General features: G+C 39.7%; 1 protein-coding gene across 1 annotated transcript in view; it reads right to left on the reverse strand.

Annotated features, from left to right (window-relative positions):
• Positions 1-12,872, reverse strand: part of FAM53B (family with sequence similarity 53 member B) — a 120,278-nt gene that overhangs the window by 106,335 nt on the left and 1,071 nt on the right. The gene's annotated exons all lie outside the window — the stretch shown is intronic.

Genomic DNA, 12,872 nt, shown 5'->3' on the forward strand with positions numbered 1-12,872 from the left:
TGCGAACATACACGACGCTCTTCGCAGGAGCCGGGCGGCGTGCGGCGGCGGCGGCAGCGGCGGGCGAGTGTGCAGTGCGCGCAGCCGCCGGTGGGCGGAGAGTGGGGGGGTCGCGGCGCGCCGCCGGCGGGGCTAGAGGGCGTCCTGCGAGCTGAGCCGCGCGCCGCTCGCCGAGCTCGCGCCTGCGAGGCCCCGGGACGCGGGAAGTGGCCCCGGATCCCGGCCGCGCCGCCGCAGCCACCACCCCCGCGGCTGCCCGGGCCCGGAGTCAGGGGTCCCGCGGGTGTCTTCCCCCGCCCCCCGCAGGAACCGGGGCAAAAACCCTGGGCCGCGTGGACTTCAGACGTCCAGCTTCCGGGTTGTTGGGTTTTGAGGTTTCAAAGAAACGATCATTTCGGTGGCGTGCTGGGCAGCAGAGGATGAGGGGGCTGTGTTAGCGTTGTCACACTTTGGGAAAATAAAACGCTAGTGTCCCTACTAGGGGTGCTGATCGAAATAAAGGAATGTGTACTTCAGAAGCCACGTGCAAAATATATGCAACTGGTGAAGGAAGGATTTGTGGTTGCTAAGCAGACGCAGAGCATGTTTCGTTCTGTAACTTAGGATGTTGACTTAAGTTCAGGAATGTAACCCTGATAGAATAAGCAGAGTATTTTCATTGTACTGCTCACCTGGGGGAGGGGGACTGTTTTCCTTGTGAAGTGAAGCCCTAGATTTCCCATTACTCGGTCCTACTAGTGTGTGTTATTTTATTGACCTTGTATCCAAAGAGATTTTTAAAGAGGTGTTTTTTTTTTTAAAAGAACTCCCCTATGCCTGTTTTGTGTTCTCCTTTGCCAAAAATACAAAACACCTCATTACTTTACATGGATTGTGTCTGCGCCATTTGAATGGTCCTATTCATAAATCAGGAAACTTTTTCTGTTGCTTCTAGGAACATTTAATTGGTTTTAATCCAATGTTTCAATCCCAGTATCAAACATAAATGAACAATTAACTTCTTGAGCTTGTATGCACTTGGGAAACTTATATTTCATGGCTATCGTTGCAATATTTCAGTTTCCCATCACACTGGACCCGTTCTTTTTCAGAAAACCATGAGCTAACATCTTTCACACCAGCTACAGCTCCAGTGATTTCTTCTGCACGATTAGGATGAACAACCATCAGGAGAAGGATGTGTGTCTATTCATTCAAATAGATGATGTGGGATATAACCAATTCATCCTACAAAAGCCAAAATGAGCTAATAGGCAGAATGCTAAGATACTGATATCCTTATCCATAAACACTGCTTTAGAAGAATTTACCAAGGGCCAATTTTGAAAGGAACGAGAACCAAGTCTCCCTAAGTTAGACAAAGAAAGGCACAAGGGATAATTTGAGAATGCTGCTGACACTTCCCTAATGCCATCTTATCAAATGTCACCACGGCCTTTTAGAGCTTTTAAGAACATAGTTTAATTTACTTTTTATTAGGAAGCCTAGAGTGACTCCTGCTGGCAAACATTCAGCTTATTCCTACAATTACCAGTTCATCGGGTCAATGGAGAAAACAAAATGCAGGGGGTGGGGGGCTTGTCCAGAGCCTGGAGACAATTATTGCAACCATGATTCTGGTTGCTTTCAGGATGATTTTAGATTCACAAAATTCCAAGGATTGTGGTTATGGCAAGCTCTTTGCTGCAACGCCTCCTTTCCAACCTAAAGCAGCCTGTTTTTCTGGTTCTGAGGCTTTCTTGCAAGTGCACAGAACTAAAATACCTGCTTAAGGAGTTGTGCTACTAACCAATGAATGGCTATTTCTCATGTACTTAATCTGAGTCTCCAGAGGCTAAAAAATATATACATTAAGGCCTGTGTCACTTAACTTTCCATATTATGTGGTTCTTCCCACATTATGAAGTAAGTTCTGTAAGATCTAAAACACCCCCACTTTAGGGCGCCTGGTGGCTCAGTCGGTTGGGCGACTGCCTTCGGCTCAGGTCATGATCCTGGAGTCCCGGGATCGAGTCCCGCATCGGGCTCCCTGCTCAGCGGGGAGTCTGCTTCTCCTTCTGACCCTCCCCCCATCATGCTCACTCGCTCTCTCTCTCTCTCTCTCAAATAAATAAATGTTTTAAAAAAAGGTAAAACACCCCACTTTTTAGGGCTATGCTACATAGTTATTTATTATTTAAAAAGTCCTACCCAAAAGGTTGTATATGAGAGTTTTGCTCAATTCAGAAGAACAAATATAAACTCAGTCCCACTCTGGATGTAAAACAATGTAAGCTGTAATCGGGAGATGGGGGGCTAAGCTGTCTACCTTTGTTCAATCCTTAAAGGTCAAAGCCAAATCAAAACCAGATTTAGAGTACAACCAGGCACCTAAACACAAATTCATAAGCCAGTTTAGGAATAAATCCATAAATAACCCAAAAATGATCACTTGTAACTTTTCCATTATCATTGATCAACAACACTAACTTGGGTAAACCATGAACAAGTGGGAAATATAAAATGTAGGGATTACATACAGTCTCACTGCAAGACCAGCGTGTGAAACCCAGGGATAAAGCACAGCAATACTGGCCCTCCTGGCCCCGCTCGAAGCAGACACCCCAAATGGAGGAATGCTTGTGTACATGGCACGCATCATGTCTACTCAAAACTGCCTGGGAGAATTTAAACTGAGGATCACTCTATACTAGAGAATTCCCCTTTTCCAAGTGTAAAGCTCTTAAGCAACAGAAGACAATAAGGGTGTATTTTATTAAGAAAGGGTGTAACCAACTATAACTTGTATCAACAAGCTAATCAAGTATTCACCTAAGCACATTTGTGCAGAGGAGGGTAAAGGTTGGGTTTTAATTCGCACTAAGGAGTGTCCTAGGTAGTTAGTGGGTGTTTTATTTTTGTGCCTTTAGAACCAGATTAATGTGATATTCAAGCAACAAGGAGCTAAGCTTTGAAGTCTTAGCAAGTACCAGTCAACGTTGTTCAGTTTTACCCAACAAACCTATGTGTGCCTATGGCTGTAAAGAGTTCACCACTAAAAAGTGATAAACTAGTTTGTCTCTGAGAGTAACATAGTATTCTTTTTAGAATAAAGTGAGTGAAACAAACATCAAACTTGTTATACATTGGACCCAACAGCACAGTATGCAGATGTGTGTAGTAACCCCTTTATTCAGCTTCCAAAAGCCACTGACTCTTTGTCACAACTGTTGTATTAAAAGCCAGTCATTCACATTTCACACTGTCCTTTCTAAAACTGAAAAGATCTTTTATAAAGCAGAAGCTTTTAAAATTGCTTATAACGGATGATGGGAAGACAGACATGACCCAAGTCCACCTGAACCATTTTCAAAGAAATTGGCTACTGAAAGACAACAAGTTAGCAAAATACATTTCTTTGAATAATATGTAAAGTTTTTGGTTATAGATGAAAGCCAAAAATCTGAATCTACTATAGGAACAATTTTCTTACATAGATCTTATTCAGAAAAATAAGTTCTATAATTGTTCCCACATCTATGAGCCAGCTACAACTAACAGCCCTACCTACATAAGCATTGTGATAACACACTAATCCTTCTGTTCTTCCCTTTCTGTCCTTTTTATATTGTGTTCTGAAACCTTTCCACTGATGAAAATGAATTATAGCTCTGGCTGGAATCTCTTCCATATAGACAGATATATCTACACAGAGAGAGAGACAGGGGTATCTCCCATATCTATGCGCATATCTTTTTTAAGAGGTACTTTGATTCTTGAAGACAGTTACTTTTTGATTCAAGAACTAAAGAAAACAAATTTATTTTCATTGAAAAATAACCATGGCAGTGAATTTAATGATACCAATCTAACTCCTTTGATACAAAATGAGAGTTGAAAGCAGCCTGAAGCGGAATGCCTATTGAAATCAGTGCACGTGAATCGGCCCAGCTTTGTAACCAAACGTCTAGCACCATTGAGGTACGAAGCCTGCCAGCTGGGACAGCATTGTGCACCACAAAGTGTGGGTTGTAAGCCTAAGTCCTGAGCACAAACCCTGGTTTCCAAGTTGGCAGGTGCTGAAAACACAGCAAATGTCACGCTTGCAACTCACTGGATGGAAGAACACTGGGTAATGTAAGCTAAAAAGAACAGAGCAACAGTTAAAACTTATTTCAATTTGCTATTTTTTTTCCTTTTTTTTTGGCAAGTTAATAGTAGCTATTGGTGTTATGTGCTACAGAAAACACAAACATGAAAAAAACTGACATTGAAAAGTTTATGCATGGTAAATAAGCAAAAGTAAGTATAATGAAGGCTTTTCACAATCTACAAAGTTACTGGTGTATGTAAAACTTATCAAACCTATTTTACTATTTTATTAGTAACACTGAAAAGCATAATTCATTCTTGACCTTTCCCCGATCTATTTATGATCTGAGCTGAAGTACTCTAATGTCACTATTAACATGGTTAGTCACCTATAACCTAGCCTGGCCTCAGTTACTCCACCAAATACGTAACTAAAAACAAGTTACAATATTTTCATATTGTTACACATTAAGTTTTATCTAGAAAATATTTCAACAGCACACCCACACTAAATGTTTATGCTATCATCTTCAAATGAAAACCATTTCAATTTTTTTCTTATATATCCTTAAGTGGAATTCAGATTTAGTATTTACGATACAAGCCCAAAATTTAACTTAATTTTTCTCTCCTGTCAACTATCTACCATATAAGTCACTGCCTCAAGAAAAATCTATTTTTAACTCATCCCTAGTGATATGCTCAAAGCTACTGCCATCCTGCCTATCCCCATAAAAATTAAACAGACTGAATTTCATTTTCATTAGGTAGAAAGGAAACTGTGAAACTACATACAGTTTGTGATTTCACAGAGTTTGAATACCCAATCTAAAGACTGAATCCTTTGGATTTAAAATATCAAGAAAAAAAATCAGTCTCCGGCTCCAAGGGGTAGAACATCCCTGGGAGCAGTATGAAAAGAACATGTGCCCTACATGGTATGTTAGTCTGTGAACTTCTTAACTCCATTCAGCAGTTTGTCTATCTTCTATTTTAACCAAAAGCAAAGACGTTTTGTTTTATTGTACCCATTACTGTTTCTGAGGGACTAGCCTTGCCTATTTTGTATGCACATACCCTGTACCTGATCTAAAACAGAGAAGAACTGATATGAGAAGTTAGCTTACTATTTTAAATACTACTTTACAGCTTCTCTTAACTTTCACAAAGAAACAAAACAAACAAACAAAAATCTTGATCAAAACCAGGTTACTTAACCATAGTACTATTAAACTACCTAACTTTAGTAAACTATCCTACGGACATACATTATCATCATATTGACCTCATCCCTATAGAACTTTTTTTTTTTTTAAAGATTATTTATTTATTTATTTGACAGAGACACAGCCAGAGAGGGAACACAAGCAGGGGGAGTGGGAGAGGGAGAAGCAGGCTTCCCGCCGAGCAGGGAGCCCGATGCAGGGCTCGATCCCAGGACCCTGGGATCATGACCTGAGCTGAAGGCAGCCGCTCAACAACGGAGCCATCTATAGAACTTTTTTAAAAATAGTTCAAAGACTTAAGCTCTTTGAGGCTGACCAGAGAAAGTGACACTGCTCTGGCCAGCATTTCCCCAGTCACACTAAGCAGCCCAGGCACTGAGATAGTCACTTAACCGCCAATAAAAAGGTTAAATAAACAAACAAATCTGAAAATCAAATGTTTTCTAGACTAGGATAAACAACTGTTTCACTGTAAATTATATACGATACTGTCAGTTCCAGTATAAAGTAAGGTCATATCAGATAAACTATTTAAAGTATTATCCAACATCAAACTTTGAAATGTCACTGTGAATGGCATCATTAACTCAACTTAAAACAAGGAAAATAAATATGATTCACTGATCAAAGAAATCAAATCTAGATGATGCAAAGGTGGAAATCAATGATAAAATCTTAGCCCACTGGTTCCTAAATGCCCAGGAAAACCCAAATCCAACTCGGTTTTCATTAAACCTAATGCATGGTTAGTTAAGGGACCTGCTCATAGTTCCCTTGTTTCATGTCACTGGAAATAATGCCTTAGTATGCAGACCTAATGAAGAAAGGTGCACCATGTCCTTGACCAATTCCAATGCATCCACATGAACATTTTCCCCACTGTACCTACATTTATTACTAAATAATTATCACTTAAGCAGACAATGATCTTAAATCTGAATATTCTTAAGGAGTCTGCTGAAACACATCATAAAGAACATTTGGTGAAAATTTGGCATTCTATCTGATCCTCATTTCTTAGCTAAATAAAAAGGTGCTTCAGCACCAGCCCTATCTATAGACTCAAGGAGGAGCTTCACAGTAGGATTTTTTAAGAGGTTCTGGAAGGCCCACCTGTTGCAAATGTTCACTCTTACTCACTTATCTACCACTCCTCCTCTCTTCCCTCATCTAAGCACTCTTAGAATACAGTCGAACTGAATATATTAACTCAGTGGCACTGAAGGATACAATTTCCAACAAGTCAATACATTAGCTACAATGGGGAGAAGGAGTTCTTGGAGAAAAGACTAGTGACTGGTGTGTGCTAGGAATCATGCTAAGCTGCTTCACACTAATTCTTCTAACATTCCTGACCCTGTTACAGAAGGTCTCCACAACTGCTTCTCTCTCCACTACACTGGAACTGCTCTGAAGAAAGGCTCTGAAGGGAAACCACGTTTAAGTAAGTATTACTATCCATTAGGCACTTTCCCAGCACCTTTAACATACTTCAGCATCCCTGAGGTAGAGGACAGAAAGATAGTAACCCAGAGAGGTTACAAGGCCTGAGAAGGGCAGACCCATATACTATCTACTCAAGCATGGGTCTCTGTGTAGCATGAGAAGGTCTCAGAGCCCTGGGACTTTATGGTTCTAAATTAGATCATCTGTGAGTATGATTCCTTTGTGTTTGCTTAGACCCCAATCTTGATCTCTTTCTATATGTAAAATTGAAGGAGACTAAACAATCAGATGTAAATTTCTGAGTTTCTTGAATAAAACATGGTCAAACAAATACAAACTAAATTATCAAAAATATATATGAGAGACAAACGATACCAAAATCTAAAGTTTACCAATGAATGCGCAAAGATGTCTTAGATGGAAAAATACATGATTTTTGCTCCAAATATTTTATTATATGTACATCTATTTCTCATATACATAGACACCGTGACTTAACAGAACGGAAAAGTGACCTAACAACTGATATTTAGCTAATGGGAGCATTTAAACTTTTCATATATCGTGGAAACCTGTATTTCTAACCTAAATCATAAGCCCTTCTCTAAATCTTGGATCAATTTCAGCAGGTATTATGGATTGAATGTTTGTTTCCTGCCCCCAAATTCACATGTTGAAGCCCTAAGCCCCAGTGTGATGGTATTTGCAAGTGGGGCCTCTAAGAGGTAATCGGAGTTAGATGAAGTCATGTGGGTGGGGCTCTCCTGATGGAATTATCGCCCTTCTAAGAAGAGACACAGGAAAGCCTGCTCCCACACTCTCTCCCTTGTAAGCATGCACAAGGAGGCCATGTGAACATACAGGGGGATGGCAGCCACCTGCAAGCCAAGAGTAGAGACCTCAGAATGAAGCCTGCCTTGTTTGCACCTTGAGCTTGGACTTCCCAGTCTCCGGACTATGAAAAGTAAATTTCTGTTGTTTAAGTCACACAGTCAATGGTAGCCCAAGCTGAATAGTACAGGGGTAGAGAAAAACTAAATATCACCTACTGAACGCCCTCATTTTACAGAGAGGAAAACTGAAGCCCAGAAAAGGAAAGTGACCTGCCTATATTCCTATCATTTTTTCCTACCAAATCCCCCCCAAAAATCATTTCTCTTTGATATTTACTGTATTACTTAACAGATTTTCAACACTAGGTTACTATAAAATGAAAGGAACGAAAATAAATTTCAAGTTCAGAAAATAATGTGATACTGCATGTGTCACAAATTAAATCATTAATCAAATGGACTTAATAACAAAATGATCCCTCTTACTTCTGGCTACCTAACATCTTTACCATACAGAGATTCCAAGAGGAAACTCAGAGCACTAAAGCAACAAACCTCTGGAAAAGACCAGCTTATTTCACAGTGGGGTCCAATATGTGGATTTCCCCTCATAGCTTAATCTGGTTAATTTTTTTTTTTTTTTTAGATTTTATTTATTTGACAGAGAGACAGTGAGAGAGGGAACACAAGCAGGGGGAGTGGGAGAGGGAGAAGCAGGCTTCCCACCCAGGCGCCCCTGGTTAATTACTTTTTAATTAAATAATAACCATAACAATCGGCACTTCCAACTACAAAGCCATAAGGAATTCAGTCCTATCTCTTGAACAAACTATATTATCAATTCTTTGACCCAACTGGTTCTCTTCACGAAATCTGAGCTTTCCCTCTACACTTGTGAAGGTTTCCACAAGGAATAAACACCTCTGACTTGTGTGCCTTGCTTATGATGGCTTCTCAAAAATCAACAAATATTATTCTCATTCAAAACAACAGCATAAAAGCAGTTTCGCTGAATCACAAATGGGCCTCAAAAGGTTATATTTATAAATAAGACAACATGCAGTTTTTCATTCACAATTTCAGGCCTGTCTTCCAAAACTTGCACACAGCTCTTTAATTTAGCCCAGTATGTTTTATTAAATGCCACATTATGATTTTCCCCATTCAGACTCCAACTAGGCTTCTTGTTGAGGACACGGAAGGAAAACTTAATTATTGCTGCTTCAGTGCATCTAAATTTATTTCATTACCAGAATCAACAGAATAGGGGCTAGATGCTGTCGCAGAAAGGCAGACGGATACGGAATGTAAACTGCTCCTTCCTCTCCTCTTTCCCCCCCCCCCCCCCCCCCCCCAATTCCCAGGTTGGGAAGAAACCCAAACTTTTTTTTTTTTTTTTTTTAGCCAGGATGTACTAAAATTAGATGGGAACAAAGGACTGACATTTTCATACTAGAGGAGGGGTGAGGAGAAAACGTGCGCCAGCAGCACCCACTCTCTGCTCCATTTAGCTCCCTCCCCGACTCCGCCCATCTTTGACAAGCAGCTTGGACCGCCTGAGCAGGGGAGCTGCGACCATCCCAACAGCACTTCTATTCTGCTAGAGTCACAGAGAATAATAAACAGCTTCACATCTGTAAGTATGTTGATGAAGAATGAGAAATACAGTTCATGGTCCCCTTATTCAACAGGAGTGTTTTCATATTTCTTTTTAAGCTCCTCATATAACATCCAGGATATGCTAATCCTGGTTCATGTGTAAATTTTTAGGTATTTGGGAAAACAAATGTGTTAGATTGGCTTTTCTTACAAAGCTTCTGGATAGCATGTACAATAAAGATCACCCACAAACATACTTATTTTCTGATGCAGTAATAACAATACATATTTTAAAATATAACATAAAAGAATTTATCACTTCTTCAGAATGGGCCACTTAAAAATGAAAAAAAGTGCATTTTGGTTTTTTTCCTATCTTCCTCTAATAAACTGGGCAAGTAATTTGCAAATACTCTAAGGCACAATTGATCTCTTGGTTGTAAGTCTTTCTTACAATGGTATCAGCATGACAAAAGTACATTCGGCCAGCCTCTACATCCAGTTTTTGAAGTTCTACTCCATAAAAGCAGGATATTGATACATTCATGTCTTGCGAATTATTCCTATCTTTTTAATTTGGTTTCCCTGGGCCTAAACTACAGGTCTACACAGTGACAGCTCAAAATTCAGTTAGAGAAGCCCTTTTAATGATTAGTCTAATGCACTGAGTTGTAAAGATTTTTAAAACTCAGTAAGTACCGACTCAAGCTCTCTTTTTTCCTGGTTACTGGAGCCCATCTTGACATCTAAGCTGGAAATGAATGATCTTTCAACAACACTCCAGGGATTTTGCGAAGGTCATATTCAATCATTCATTAGGCTTCTTACCCCTCGCTTTTCAGAGTTCCATTGTAGAGCTGGTTTTATTCAGCATTTATGTAGCCTGTGGGCTTGGGTATTTGTCTGCTTAATGTTGAGTTTCATTTCTATGCCCCTAACATAGGAATCCATCAATTGACCAAAGAATTTCAAACTATTCTTTTACTTTTCTAACAAATTGCATGGTGTGTATGAAGAATAAATTAGCATTAATTTTCTTCCATTAACTGTTAATAAAACATGCTCATGTGCTCCCCCTTCGTCTAAGGACATCTCTGTTTCCTGCCTAACAGAGAAATGACAAGGGTTTCCTAATTTTTTCCCACTAAGCAATTGTCCTTCAACCTACCATGCTCCTGGTCTCCCACAATCAAGCTCTAGGTCATGGGCAGCCTCCTTCCAGTGGAGTGTACTAGACAAGACTCCTTTCAGAGCCCATCAACACACCCCCCCCACACACACAATTAGCTAAAGAGGTTACTACTGTGGAACACAAGACACTTGGTCTCTTGCTTTCAAAGCAGAAAGCTGTCTCTGGAGCACGTACACTCTAGTTCACAGTGCCAACAACAGGAAATCAAACCCAGGCCTCCCCACAGCAGCAGAATGCTAGCCTGGAGAGCAACTGAGTTTTCACATTTGTATATATTTTCATTATGGACTAGCAGACAGACACATACATGCATGCATAAATACATAAAATAAAATTATTTAAGAAAACATAAATCAGAGTCGATTGACATAAGCAGGGATACTCTATTTCTTTGCATATCAATTTAGGGAAAAATATTTCAACGGTTGGAGGCTAACACAGGCTCCTTAAAAATGAAGCTTTCTACTATATTCCGGGTGAACGTGAATTAAGGCCCACATACAGTACTATATTACAGAGCCACAGAAAACTAAAAATAGTAAGTGAACTGAAACACATTATTCACTCAAAAACTAGAAGTCTTTTGTGTATGTTTACCTCCCTTCTTCCCCCCCAAATAACAGAAAACTGCATGCGTGTCACAGACGAAGAAGAAAGGCCAACTTGCTGCTACTACAATGGGGGAAAATCAATTCTAGGACAGTTTGTACTTATTTTAAAATGGCTTCAGTCAAGCTGCCAAGAGTAGTGTCAGGTTTGATTCTCGTATGCATAAATGCCAGCCCCAAAAAGCAACTCTAACTTGTGCACCTGGCTTAAGACGAAATGTTCTGAAAACTTTCTATTTGTTAATTGGTGTAACCCACCCATTCAGCCTCAAATCCCTTCGGACTGGCCTGTGCGCTTCCTCCACACAGAAGCGAAGTGCCGGCTCATAACATCGTAATGAGAAGCAACAATGGCGTGCAGGCTCTGGAGAGAAACTTCGTTTGCATTTCAAACAAGTTTCCTCAAAATAAGAGTGTCTTTTGATGAAATAAAATTACAATTCCAACTTCTTATGCAGAGAAACCAGCGCTCACTACATAACTCACTGCTCCCTTTTATAACCGTATAATTCCTTCCAGTCACCCACACAGTCATGTGCTTTAACGAAACTCAGTTTAATAGTCACATATTTACGACTTGCTTCAGTAATTTGGGGCCATTTACTAGCCTGGTTTTTTAAAGTGTGGTTATTATTTGAAAATACTAATTTACTGTTTGATTTTCGGACCTTCCATTTGTTCTAATTTCAACCTCTGAGAGGCCGGCTTCCAGCAGGATTAACTGATAAGGAGATGACAAATCCCTTCTCCTGACCTGAGCAACAGCTCCACGATTCCCCCAAATCCTCCATCTTTGCAAATGGAACATACATACTCCGCCACGAGGGTGACTTGCAGAGCTTTTCAACAAAGGCCCGCTCCAAGCTATCAGTGAATCAAACCCAATGCGTCAGTCTGGTGGCACAGAAAGCCCATTCTGTTAGAGTGGTGCTTTAAAATAGCATACGTAACAACTCAAAATTCTAAAAAAAAAAGTACTTCCACACTACTATCATATTTGATATCAAGGAACAGTAACATGAAAAAACAACAAAGACCAGATCGCCTCAATAAATTATAAACTATTTTTCTGTGGTTTAAGATCCTTTGCCTAGTTTGTAAAATCAACACAATTTTTCTTAAGCTTAAATCACATATATTTTGAAGTAACTTCTCACTCTTTACATGTTAAAAATGAAAGCTTTTCAAACAATGTTATTTGTATTGAAAGCTAATGTAAATGTCTTCAGTCATCTTGTGCAAGGCAGGTAGTAATCTTAATAGTTGATTAATGTTGATTTAAATCAAACCCCTCTTCTCCCTCCACCCCCTGCCCCCACTCAGACACACACACAAAAGAAAAAGGATTGTAATGCTAGACTTACTCATTACTAGGTTAACATTTATCAAACAAAAATTCAACAGACCCAAAAAGCTGAAAATCATAAAAAATTGTATCACTTTAAAATTTGTATTGTGGCTCCAATATGAAAATATTAGCCCAAATAGAAAAATGGCATATATTAACATATCTCTTCAAAAACATTAATAAACAAACTGTTTCTCTTCTGAATTAGCCCTAACTAAAACATCTTTGTCCCCATGTCTCTGAAGGCTTATATATACATATAGCCTACAGCACCCTTTCACAAAAGAATGACACTATTCAGTTCTCGATTAGGACAAAAGAGAGATGGAGAAAAGTGGTAAAGGAAGACTTACTAACTCACAGTCCAGACACTGTCACTAACAAGAAGCCGCAGAGCTCTTGAAAATTCAACTACTAAACTTCTCTGGACCAGTCCTGGTTCCCCTACTGAACTTTAAGTACCAATAAGGCAGAGACTTAGCACCTTGGGAAGCAGAATATTCTAGGGGAAGAGTACGGGTTTTAGTCAGACCCAAAGAATCCTGGCTC

The sequence above is a fragment of the Neomonachus schauinslandi genome, chromosome 6 (assembly GCF_002201575.2).
Source record: "Neomonachus schauinslandi chromosome 6, ASM220157v2, whole genome shotgun sequence".
NCBI lineage: Eukaryota > Metazoa > Chordata > Mammalia > Carnivora > Phocidae > Neomonachus > Neomonachus schauinslandi.